Here is a 14,294-nt window from a genome sequence, read left to right as displayed (position 1 = left end):
TTCAAGATCATGAGGTTTTTTTTTATACTGTACTATCTCATTTTTCTCTCAAATAATTAATATTTCTGGTGTAATTAATTTGGTTGACCTAAAAATGTCACTTTAAAGTGCATCTATTTTTTAGGAGCATCTATTTTTCTTTTAAAAAAATTCCGACTATTATAATTTTGAATACGAAGTTGCTTATATAAAATTATGATTTCTAAGAATCACTTTTATGAAAAAAAATATCATATCAATATGGACACAAAATGTGTTCTTAATCCGATTTCGTACGACCTATATGAAAATAGAACCAAAAAGTAACCTAAAGTTAAGGTTTAGAACGTTCATTTTTTCCAGACACTACTTTAAACGTTATTAAAAAATATTGGATGATGTCTATTTTTATTTTTATAATCTTCTATTTTTACAGTTAAAAGCTAATAAAATCTTTATCGATGAAAAGAGAATGTAAAAAGAAAATCTGAAATGTTAAAACATTTGTCTCAACAACTTTATTATATAATGTAGGCTGTACAATAAATCCTCTTTACTGCTGGTTGGGAGGGGGAAAGCCTACATAAACACAATTTGTTTTAATTCTTTCTACCGCAATGTTATACATTCACCATGTTCATATTATTAAATAATATAAGATAACGAAGAATTATTAACGAAAATATTGTGTTTTGTAATTGTGTGGGTGTGCACGTGCGAATATTTTTGTAATTTTATATTTAGACTACGTTTATAACCTGCTACAGAAATATCAACTGCCTAGCATCAAATGAATAGTTATTAGTGTGAATTACCAGTTAATCAGTTATAAACGCGAAATTTTGTATCATTAATTTTTTAAGGTGGAAATATCTTTCAAACAATTATAATTACTTTAAAATAATGTATATGTTACCGTGAAAGATCATAATCATTTATCAGGCGAATGTCGATATTCTCCGGTGAATGTCGATACATACCAAATTCGTCGGTGAAAGACCGAAATATTTGCTTATTTTACGAGGGTTATTTTTTTCAAGGTCCGATCGGTCAAGAAATTAAAACCACAGTGAAAATAAAAAAAATTTTTATTTGTAATATTTAGACATTTGTCGTAGCGTGGTACTAACTTTCCAATACCGTCATCATAGAACAGAGCCGCCTGTATTTTCAGCCATGTTTCTACGCTGGTCTGCAGCTCAATGTCTGTGCAAAACTGTTGTCCTCCTAGCCAGCGTTTCATGTGAGCAAAGAGGTGAAAATCGGATGGAGCAAAGCGCGGGTTGTATGGTTGGTGATCAAACACTTCCCAACGAAAACGCTGCAGGAGCTTCTTTGTTACAGCTGCAGTGTGCGGCCGAGCATTGTCATGGAGAAAGACAATGCCTGATGACAACATTCCTCTCCGCTTATTCTTATTCACCCACCCTATGTAACTACATAAGTACTTGTTATAAATTAAAAAGTTTTAATTTTCACTGAGGGTTTAATTTCGTGACCGATCGGACCTTGAAAAAAAATAACCCTCGAATTCTTATCATTATCGGGCACAAAATTCCAACCAATCGTATTCTTTGTTTTATACCCAATCATAAGGTGACAGTAATTCTTATCATTATTGGGCACAAAATTCCAGCCAATCTTCTTCTTTGTTTTTTAACCAATCATAAGATGAGAGTACGAGGGTTATTTTTTTTTCAAGATCCGATCGGTCACGAAATTAAAACCACAGTAAAAATAATTTTTTTTTTTATTTGTAACAAGTACTTACATAGTTACGCTACTTCTCTGCATAGTCGCCATTCCGGTTTAGACATGTGTCGTAGCGCGGTACCAACTTTCCAAAACCCTCGTCATAGAACGCAGCCGCCTGTGTTTTCAGCCATGTTCCTACGCTGGTCTGCAGCTTGATGTCTATGCCAAAATGTTGTCCTCCTAACCAGCTTTTCATGTGAGCAAAGAGGTTAAAATTTAAACTTCCTACTTTTCTCGTGATCTATTTACTTTAGAAATTGGTATTGGGTGACTTTTTTTAATTTCTAGTAATTGTTTGGCCCCCACCAGAGCTTATCTGGGTTTGTCAACAGATATCGGCTAAGGTCCAAATAAGCAAATATTTCGGTTTTTCACCGACGTGTTTGGTATTTGTCAACATTCACCGGAGAACATTGGCATTTGCCAGATATCGGTCTTTTTCAGCCCACCGAGCTGATCTAGTGGTTAATACGTCATCGCAAATCAGCTGATTTCGAAGTCGAGAGTTCTAAGGTTCAAATCTTAATAAAAATAGTTGCTTTTATTCGGATTTGAATACTAGATCGTGGATACAGGTGTTCTTTGTTGGTTGAGTTTCAATTAACCACACGTCTCAGGAATGGTTGAAAGATTGTTTAAGACTACACTTCATACCTATTTACTCAAAAGTAAATAGGCTAAACAGGAAAATAGAGATATCGGTCTTTCACAGTAAAATATACTCTTATTGTTTACTGCTATAACAACTTGTTGAAGTTTTCTTAAAATATTTTATAATATCAAGAATCTGAAATTTTAGTAATTTCTTAAAAAAAAAAAAAAAAAAAAAAAAAATAGATGTTACAATGATTATCATTTATTTTATTTTTTTATTTTTTTTTTTTTTTTTAAGAAATTACTAAAATTTCAGATTCTTGATATTATAAAATATTTTAAGAAAACTTCAACAAGTTGTTATAGCAGTAAACAATAAGAGTATATTTTACTGTGAAAGACCGATATCTCTATTTTCCTCTTTAGCCTATTTACTTTTGGAGGTATGAAGTACATTTATTTTTTGAGGGAAATTATTAACAATTAAAACATTAAAAATTACAATTTTTGTCAACGTATTATTTTCATAAAATAAAATGGTCTTATAAAAAATAATTTTTATGAAAATTAATAGAAAAGGCAAGTACTAGATTAGTTCGTATGTTTAAATAAAAAAGTAATCTACGAAAAATATCAAGTTTCTAAGCAAAACTGTAACGAACTAGAATTAAAGTAAAAGAACAATTGTTTTAAATTAGTAAGTTCTACGGAAGAGTCCGGGATATATTCGTTATTTATATTACCGAAAAAATAAAGCTAGAACAGGTGAATCAGATGTCCTTGAAGCTTCAACATAATGATACGATATATATATATATATATATATATATATATATATATATATATATACTCATACGAGTATATATCCGCAAACATAAATAAGAATTTTTAACATTGTTGGAAATTTGGTGCACGAAAATGAAGTAGAATAGTTAAAAAAATCTGTTTTACTAATCTCATTTTCAGCGTCAAGGTCAAATAAAATTGTTGGAGTATACAGATTACCAGTTTATTATGTTAATGTTACTATCGAGAAGGAACCTACATGCAATAAGACGGTGAAGATTACACAAATATGCTTACAATTAATATCATTTTGGTAACAGAAAATAAAAATTACTTATAGAATTAATGTATTTTTTTATAACTTGACTTCATAGTTAATATTCCTACATTGTGTTTTACATGAATAAATCATAAGTGGTGGTAAGCTGCATTAATACCCCATTACATTATTAACCCATTCTGTCGTTTTATTCTTTACTCGTTGCATTATTTTTGGATTATTCCCAATTCTTTCGTCCTCTGTAGTAAAATTTGACTAACAGATTAAGACTTCTTTTTATCCATATAAACGTTAAAAATATATATATATATATATATTGTTATGCTGTTAAAAAACGAAACTATAAGTAATTCATATAAAATAATGATGATGTGAAAGAGAGATATCCAGTGATATCTACCAAAACAATACAATAAAAGTCTGAACAAATCATAACACAATTAAAAATACAACGAATGAAACATAACTAAAAATGCTAACAAAGTACACATAAATCGACAAGTCAATAGAACAAAAAAAAAGAATAAGTGATCAACACAACAGTTAAATTATCAATAAAAAATAATAAAGGACAATATTTACGGCATAACACTCTCAATAAAGTCCAATAAATGCAATCTTCTCAGTGGTCTCACATCCTCACTGTATCCAATAGGTTAATAGCCACATGGTTTTCACCAAGCGTGTTAGGATTATGACAATACTTCGAGTTTTACCGGTGAATTTCTTATGAATAAATGGCATCTCCAGATAATCGTGGATCTACTTGTTTACAAACCTCCGATATGTTCCTCATTTTGTACCCCAAAGTTGTATCCCGTAGGCCCATATTGGCTTTAAAAACAGCTTATACAACAACAGTTTGTTACTGACAACACTGACATCCTTTGTAGAAACCAATTCAACCACCTAAGCTTAATATTTAAATGCTTTTTTTCTCTCACACGTGATTTTTCCATGTTAGGCGGCGGTCTAATTACATATAGTAAAAAAGAAATTCTTAACATTTTTCACCAAGGCCTCAACATGAGATATTTAAAAAATTTAAATTTTTTAAATCAACTTTATTTTGGGTTTCATAATATTAGAATGTTATCCTTTCTGTTAAATAAAATTTTTAAAAAATTTAAGGGGCTAGGAAGGTAAACTAATATTACTATTGAAAAACTATAGAAATTGGAAATTAATAAATAAATATTTTATTCGGAACAGAACATATTTCGTATAGTTTACGTTAAAATTAGAAGGTATTCGTATGCTACTTCCGCGGCTAACAAAACAACTGCTCCGCTATCTTCTTGGAACTGTCAAAGAAAACGTGCAACCATAGCACATACATATTCTTTTCATAATTTTAAATCCCATTCTGATTTCACAATTTGTATAAAATTGTGTTCATTTAAATGTAATAATTAATTTATTTATTTTTATTTTAGCTGTTGATTATATAAAAACAGAATAAAAATAATCATTATTTTTTTACTAAAAATTGTATGGAGTCATTCAGAAATTCAAATTACATCATGATTATTGTAATCTTTTGTCATAGTTTTTTAAAAAAATGTACAAAAACATAAATAATGTTCCTCTCAGTAATTTGTATCATCGAGAATCTTTTTCAAAATGCGTCTTGTTTAAAAAAATAAATAATTAAAGAAACAGTAGTATCCTCAAAGGAAATTTTAAGATAGACTGAATCCAGTTTTTAATTAGATGCACTCATTGTTGGTAAAACTGTTATAATGTGTGAAAAGCATGTCTCTTTACATTATATCTTTTATTTTATCAAATTTCATTACTCCACCAAACCTTTTTTTTTATTAAAAATAATAATGTAAATTTAGTTTTTAAATTAAAAAAAATTTCTGATGTACGATCGTAATTAGAAGAAATTTAATAATTATTCCAGGTATATTATTTTATTTTATTCATCATGCTCGTAAATCATTAAAAAGCATTTTAATTCATTCATTAATTAAATGAAGACCAATCTCTTTATATCATAAAATTACAGGTGGCCGGCGATACCGATTAGATTACAGGGTACAAACATAGATTGCGTGAGTGTAGCCTAGCAACTAGATTAGGGTAGTAGTGAAGTCGCGTGCGTGGAAACCACCCTTCTTTCTCTATCAGTCGTTCTCAGTTTATCTCTCTCTTTCACCCCCTATTTCCCTAACCTCCTCCTTTTTCTCTTACCTCCTTCCCCCACCTTACCCCGTTCCAACGTAGCAGGCCGCCCTGAACCAACTGATCGATCCGGTTTCCAGACAAAACTAGTCGCACAGGGGCGCTACTGCTCCTCTGCCCTTCTTCCTTATCAGTCTCCTTTGCATTCTCCTTCCTTTTATCATATTCTACCTCGATCCCTTATCACCTACACTTCATGTTAACAGATAAACAATCTTGCAACAAGTATCATTTCTCATCTCATATTGTTTCAACGTAATTATAATAAGTCCAGGTTCTTGTCGATTGACTAAGATTGTATCTTATACCAAAAATGGTTAAGTTGTTTTTTTATACACTTAATTTTTATTCTAAATAGTGAATGAACACATAGTCATTACTCAGTACAATATGCAGAATATAATAAAAAGATGCATAGTCTTAAAGTTTCATCATTTTTTAAGGATTGTATCAAAAATTTCCTCTTAATAAAAGTATATTTAAATGTTAAATCTGTGGGAGTAATTTATTTTTTGATTGTGCTGCTATAATAATGGTACAAAGCTCACTTTCTTTTACTGCATTTAAGCATTTGCATATTTACTAAGTCACATAAATATATTGAATTAAACATTGACTATTTAACAGATTTATTTATTTAATCACATACAATGTATAAACAATGTTGGATACCTGAAGAAATCTCAAAATCGGTTAGTTTCTTTAAACTTACTTACTTTTTGAAGAATTCAAAGTATAAAAATATCTGTATTAACCCTCTTTCTTTCTACAATTTGTAGTTTCTCACTCACTGGCTTTATATTACGATTTAATAATTTCTACTATTTAATCGGGATATTTTTAAATTTTGGTGATATGCTTGGAACAGAAAGATATATCACGTCTTGTTTTGGTGTGAGTTATTGTGAAGTATACTCGATTGTGTACTTCTCATTTATTTAATAGAAGACAGATCATTTAGTACATTTATTTGAAGGTTTAAATCACATCAGTTCATTATCATATGATTTATTTTTTAGATTTACTTTTAGAATTGAAAATTGTATTAAATTATAGAACAGCGGTCCGTTTGTTTCATTACTTTTCAAACGAAAAAGAATAAGTTTAGGTAATAGGTACATCGTTCAACTGAATTCTTATGATTTACATTCTTATGATTTTGCAACAGCTGGAGCAGTTCAAGAGTAGCATTCTAAAAATTTAAAGATGGTGAAGTAAGGTAATTGAAGGATGTAAAAATGTTAGCTAGGATTCCAACGTCTAGTCACGTTCAATGAAACCGTTCTCATAAATCACCGAGGTTAAAAAAATCTGGATGTTGTTGGAATTTTCTGAGTCTAACAACTACTCGATGCGTTGAAAAATAAACAAATAATAAAAAGAAACAATGTTTATAGCCATAAATGAAGTAATTTTACCAAACTTCACATTTTTATGTAAATGCAATTAAGAGGTGTAAACGATATCAGTTCGTTTTGCTCTCTACTTCTTTTAAAATGTTTATACAAATAAGACTTCACTAGTACATGTTTTACATTAATAATTACTTATTAAACTATTATAGAATTCGTGAAAATTAGTATTCTTATGAATTCGTATATTTAAAATTTTTATTGAAAGGATAATCTTTTTGAAAAAAATTCGCATGTTAATTGTTTCAGAAATCTATAATTAGCCAAGAAAAAACACGTTTCGCATATTTTTATGAAGATATGACATTCTTAACTCTTCTCCTCAATCCCTAAAATGATTTAAAAAATTTAATGATAATTTCTTCATACGTAGAGACTATGAACTAAATTTTAAATGTTTATATCAGCCCCTTTCTAGGATATTAAGCAAAATAAATTCCAACATATAAATTAGGATAATCCTTTAAAAATATTTGTGATGCACTACAGGCTACTTTTGAAACCAGCGATGAAAAATAATTAAATAACCGTCCTTTGAAATTTGGTGTAGCTCAATGTTTTTACATCAATTTTTTTTTTAATGTTCTTCAAAATAATATGTCACAACCTTATCTTTCTCTTTAAAACTTTTGAGTTGCTTCCCTTTAGAAACCCCTTGTTGTTTTTTACGTGGTCATCACACACAGAAAAGATACATAATTTCTATCTATTAATGATCGATTTTTTACGTGGTAGCTATAATTTCGTTCTAATTTATTCTATAATAGCCGGAAAAACTAAATTACTAATGATTCACTTATAAAATCATGCGGAGATTTTATTTGTTCCAGAGAATCTTTACATAGTTACCTACATGCAGCGAATTCTTTAGGAAAATTACCTAGCGATGATATTGTAATTAATGGCACCAGTATAAATTTAGTTTGAGAATCATTAATAATGTAGTCAAATTATTATAATATATTTGATTTATTTTAGGTAGATTGCACAAAAAATCTACAGTAATGAGTACCATGATTTTCTTCTAGAAAATTTCGACATATCTTCGCGTTTCACATCCCCCAGACCACAAAACCACAGTCACTTCAAAAGTTTATATATATATATATACGTATATTTATATATATTTTTCACTTTATTGTGGACACGATAAATGCCGTAATTTTGTGCCAATCACTTTCAAATTGATACATAAAATATAGACACAAAATCTCGGTCATATTTCTTAATGGGAAAAATCGGACCATAGGGGTGGAAATTTGAAGAATTTTTTTTTTTAAAAACAGAATATCAGCATAACTTTCTTATTAAATAAAATATCGAATTCGTTTAAAGTTCCTACTACTCTTTAGATAAGGGACTAAAACTTATCAAAGTAAAGGTTTCTGATATCACTAACCATTGGCCCAGAGGGTGGAAAAAATAAGGTTTCAAAGACAAAAAAAAAATCATACTTCCCTTAATCGAATCGGTTTGAAGTGGTCGTTTACTCCTGTAAACATTACCTAAAACATTTGGCTGAAACAATTTCTGATATGGCCAACCCTTACGGCAAGGAATGACAAAAGTTTTGCTGGAATTGTAAGAAGATGGGCTTGTCGTGTACTAAACACATGAAACATTTTTCACAAGCAACCATTGTATTGAGTAAATTTGAAGTTTTTCTTAAGTTTAAGGTGGGAATATTTTTTATCCCCTACTTAGCGGTTGAAATCTACCTCCATCTTCCGGCGTGTCGAAAGGGATTTTTCGTTTTATGTATTGTTTTGTAGAATTTAATGTTTGCAAAAATTTCATATTTTTCACATTCGTATATTCGGTCACGTACTGAAGTGGTTACATAACCACGAAACCCCTTGTTGAAATTTAATACGAACCGCTATTAGCAACACTGCACTAGCAACTCAACAGAAGAGGAAGCTAAATAATTATTCCTGAAAAAAAAATTAAGATTAATAAAGTTTTTCACGTGGTTTTGAAATATTTAATTTTTGAATCTGTAAAAAATTGTAGTATTTTTAAAAAGTATTAATTACGTTTTGTCACTTAATACTTCTTAATAAAATAAATTTTTAGGTGTTGTACGCACAACTATGAATCTGTTTTATAAGACAATAAATCATTTAAAAAGAAATACATTTTTAATTCCTTTACGATGTAAAGGATCGCGAAAAATTTCGGTTTTCAGATTTCAACGGAAATATCCATTTTGACCATCCCTGAACCCATTTTGACTAGTTTCGTTGTGACGTCTGTACGTACGTACGTAAGTATGTGCGTACGTATGTGTCTTGCATACATCTCAAATACGATTGTATCTCTATGTATCTCAAATACGATTAGCCGTAGGATGTAGACATTTTGGATTTAGGACTATTGTAACCTCTAGTTTTGCATTTCCCGTTTTGATTGCAATCGACTGACCAAAAGTGTCCAAAAAAGCCCAAAATCCAAAAAATTTGGATTTTGAACTTTTTCTTAACTGCATGCACCCATTAAGAGCATTTCAACGATATGTAAGTGATACTTATTTTCATTGGTTCCAGAGTTATAGCCAAATCAAATTTTAATTAATGAAATATTTAGATCTTACAATGGGAAGGCACATCGGTTCAAATCCAATTTCATCTCCTTCTTTTTAACATTTTTTTTTTAATTTAAATATATTGATTTATTAATAATTATTATTAACCTCTGATTGTCAAAAGATTTTTATAACAAATAATAATTCAATAATAACAATAAAAAATTTAAAAAAATGTAAAAATATCATAAGTTATTAATGAAATAAAATTGTATGTACTTTTCATTTTAAAAAATGTGTATATTTAATTTAATAGATGTGCAAGGAAGTCATGTGGTGTTCACGTCTTATATTTTCTAACAATTGTTGCTTTATATCTATAGAGATTTTTGACTTGATGAATTATTAATAATACATTTGTTATTAAAGTGACAAATCGATTAGAAAGGTCACAATTTTTTTTTTTAATATTTCCTTTAAAAAGATTTTAAGGAAATGTTAAAAATTATAATAAACGTATAAATTATATAAATAAATGTATAAAATTATAAAACTTATAAAAAAGTTCCAGAAGAAATTTCATATGCTAGTTATTCTACTAACACCAAGTCTTCTATAGTTAAAATCTACAATCCGTTAATTCTCTTTTTAGGTAATTATTTTTTATTAGTATTATTTATTATAAGTTTATTCTGTAAAGATAATATCATTTGCGTCCTATAAAGGATACATTAAATACTGGTAAAATTAATATTAAAAACTACTTACGATTCCTAAATTACATATTCATGAATATTTCAGACAACCACAAATAATAACTCGTGCAACTATTGATGACGATAATAATTGAAAGAATAAAGCAAAACTGCAAAGGTTGATATATCAAAGTTTATATCACCGTAAACATAACCTTTTTTGATTTTTTAAATTTCCGAGTAAATTTTTTTAATAAATATATTTTTTATATAATAAATTTACGGTCAATTAAAAAAAAAATAATAATTTTTATCTGAAGCCTAATTTATTATTTCATTAATAGAAAAAATACTCTTTAAAAACTACTATTTCCTTTAAAAAATAATTACTCTATTTTTGTTTATTTTACATTTATATATAATATTGTTTTTCTTAAGTACAGTCAACATATGTGTTGACTCTAAATATAGGAGCATTCTTATTTGCAGTGACTCATACAGTGTTCTCCTGGCGTTAGAAAACCTTTATTCCGGACATCCTGTCGTCGGCATTTATGATAAAATCGCTGAGTTAGATAAACGAAACAGGGGGGTAGGTTTTTGCTGGATCCCTAGCCACGTTGGAATTCTAGGTAACGAGAGGGCAGATTCTGCTGCGAAGGAAGCGTGTATTCAGCCTCCTTTCACCAGCCGAGTTACTACCTTTGATTTTATCAATCATATAAAACAATCACTGCAAGCGAGGTGGCAAAGTGGCTGGACGGCTGCCGTCGATAATAAACTTCGACGGATTAAAGATTCAGTGTTGCCGTGGGGCTCCTCTTGCAGGAACTCTCGTCGTGAGGAAGTAGTCCTCTGCCGGTTACGGTTGGGGCATACGAGGATCACGCACGAATATCTAATGTCAGGAGAAGACCCACCCCTGTGCACACGATGCAACTGCCGCATGACTGTGCACCACATTCTCGTGGACTGCATATGTTATGCGGTGTTGCGTCATCAGTTTGATATACCCAGCAACAATCGTGATATCTTGTGCAATGATGGTGGGATTTTGGAACGGATGTTCCTCTTTTTACATGGTACTGGGTTACTGCAAAGGATTTAATATACTCATATATGTTTTTCTGTAAGGAGAGTTTTTTTAATAATTTTAACCTTTATTTTCGATTTGATTTTTTAGTTCTATGTGTTTAATTTTACTATCCGGGGAGGGGATTTTTGCGCAACCCATCGGAGTTGGGTAAGTTTTTATACTTTCTTTATTCTATTACTTTAGCTTTTATATTATATCAACATTGTCTGTGGTATTAGTTTTGGGTTTTGTTTTGCCTTCTTGGCTTGTTTTAGTAAATTTTTATTATATGGTTAATATTACGTTTACACCCTGTGTGGTTTATTATTTTGAAGTTATTTTACTCTTTTAATAATAACTTCCGGGCGATGATAACGTCCAGGCGTTTTTCGCCCACAAAAAAAAAGAAAAGAGAAAAAGTGTTGTAATAGTTTATGTTGTCAAGTAAACCTGAAAACTATATCTTTCCTGCATGTTACAAATATTTTTTTAAATATTTTATATAATTATATTTTATTATTGTTGTGATTTAATGTTTATAGATTAATGGAGATCATTTCTCATTATATTTTATGATTCATATTTATATAAATGAAAAAAATTTGTATACAAACAGCACTAAAGATTTACTTTGGTTCATGAATACATTATTTGTAAGTATTAGTGAATTACTCCAGTTCATTATTATGAGATTTTTTCTGTATTATATAGATTGTAAAATTTTAACAAATTAAATAAGACATCTTCTTAATTTAACCTTACCTTCATGATGTTGGCAGAAAACTATCAGATCTAGATATACGAAATAATGAATTAAATACAATATCTTTCCTTGACGATGAATTTACAGTTACAAAAAATTAAAAGTAAATAAGCTATGTACTTTGTTATTTCTTTTTCAGTTTTTTATCATGAAAACAATTAATTGCAATGGAATTTTGTGATTCTAATCGTCATGATGATTTTTATGGTATGAAGTAACATCATGACAGAAATTCCAAACCATTCTAATAATAATTGAACTTTTGGATTATTTGATCTTAAAATACTTCGCGTAATACCCATAAAAACAAAATGTGGTATCGATTGAAAAATAATATTCAAATTTACCTGTAGTAATGTCGGTTTGGGTAGAAATCGTTAAGATATGTTCTCCAGAGTGTTTATCGTGTGCGTGTTTTTGGTGAGGGTTGACTGTCCTATTGTTACTGCCACATCACTGAAGCTAGCAATAAATATACTTATTTATCCAATCATTGGAATAATTTAACATCATTTATCTCTATTTAATCATCCAAAAGTCCTATTAAGTTGATTTTTGACTTATACGCCTAGTCGATTACATGGTATTTCTATTTAGCTATTATTTTATATAATTTAATTCTTTATAGTAATTTACAAAATATAGATTTCGTAAAGGTTACTGGGGATATGAAGTAAGTACAGGAAACTAGATAACATGTTTACACAACTACTATTCTTAATTTTTGCTTTCCTGGAATAGAATTACAGTTCTAAAGCTACTCTGAAAGAAGGAACGTAACATCGGTCAAAAAATGGGGGTATAATTTTTTTTTAATGTCTTGACGTTTCATGACCCAGGAACTCCAAAAAACCAAAAGATGGGGGATAATGTTGTTGTATGTATTTACAAAGGGTAATTTGTTGGTAAAAGTTTGGGTTCAATATCTACAGAGGGTGGGGTAGATAGTAACTTTGGGGTCAATTTTTTAAAAATTTTCCAAACATAACCCCACTTTATATTTAGCTCAGTGCATGAGTATATGTTTATCTTACCATTTAAAAAACGTTTGCCTCCTAATTCTCCCCTTCCCCAAAAATCAGAAAAAACTACCTTTTTATTTATTGCATATTTTTTAACCGGTTTTTTTATATCTTCCTAAGCATAGTAGTAGTGATATTGCCCCCAAAATTTGGGGGCAATATTGGGAATTGGAGACTTATTAAATTAAAAACATATCGATTTTTTTTTAATTTTTTAAAGTTTTTTTTTTCCACTATATAAGAATAATAACTAATGCCAGAAAAGTATAACTTTATGTCAGATTTTTTTTTTCAAAGAGAGGGTCCAGATTGCGTGTCATAATAAAGCGTAACCGACGTCGTGTGAAATTTGTTTAATAGCTTCTTCGCTTAAACCCACCGGTTTGTCTAGTGGTGAGCGCGTCTTCCCAAATCAGCTGATTTGGTCAAGTCCTAGTAAAGACAGTTGTTACCTTTATACGGATTTGAATACTGGATCGTGAATACCGGTGTTCTTTGGTGGTTGGGTTTCAATCAACCACACATCTCAGAAATAGTCGAGTTCAGACTGTACAAGACTACACTTCATTCATACACATACATATCATCCTCTGAAGTAATACCTGAACGGTAATTCCCGGAGGCTAAACAGGAAAAAGAAATCTTCTTCGCTTATATTCACATTTTCGATTTTCGTCTTCCTTTACAAATTTTACGGTGAGTTTGCAAGAGTCCAATTAAATACAAAGATACACCTAGATCCCGGTAATGAAAACTCAACGGAAACTAGAGTTGCTCTGCAAAGAACTAGTAGTCAGCATTAATTGGTTTTCAATTATATTCATAACAAGTTGCCAGTTTTTACAGTAGGTAATCATCATTACCGATGTAGTTTTATGTGAAAAAAATATTTCATTCTGTATTTCATCGTCAAAGAACCCGCCTTGCTGAATGCATTTAGAAAAACGAAAATACTGTGGAACGACATTTCGATGTATATCCACACAAACTTTTAATCCGGACCGTAATCAGTATCACGTTCTACAAGATTTATAAAACTATCGAAATAAATTTGTTTTTTATACATATATTTTCTAATTGTTATATAGCAGTTTTCTACAAACATGATGAATTCGATTTATATTGTTGTCCTGATGGTATGATGTAATACATCCTGACCCTCGAAGGGGAATACATCCGCTTTGTGACGATCTCGGTCACCACAACACCCACTCTGTTC

At 29.9% G+C, this 14,294-nt stretch overlaps 1 protein-coding gene across 1 annotated transcript in view; it reads left to right on the top strand.

Annotated features, from left to right (window-relative positions):
- The window catches only part of Shab (potassium voltage-gated channel shaker cognate b), a 506,172-nt gene that overhangs the window by 48,517 nt on the left and 443,361 nt on the right, over positions 1 to 14,294 (top strand). The gene's annotated exons all lie outside the window — the stretch shown is intronic.

The sequence above is a fragment of the Lycorma delicatula genome, chromosome 6 (assembly GCF_047948215.1).
Source record: "Lycorma delicatula isolate Av1 chromosome 6, ASM4794821v1, whole genome shotgun sequence".
NCBI classification, from domain to species: Eukaryota; Metazoa; Arthropoda; class Insecta; order Hemiptera; family Fulgoridae; genus Lycorma; species Lycorma delicatula.
The sequence above is the reverse complement of the archived record's forward strand: the minus strand, read 5'-3'. Positions and strand labels throughout refer to the sequence as shown.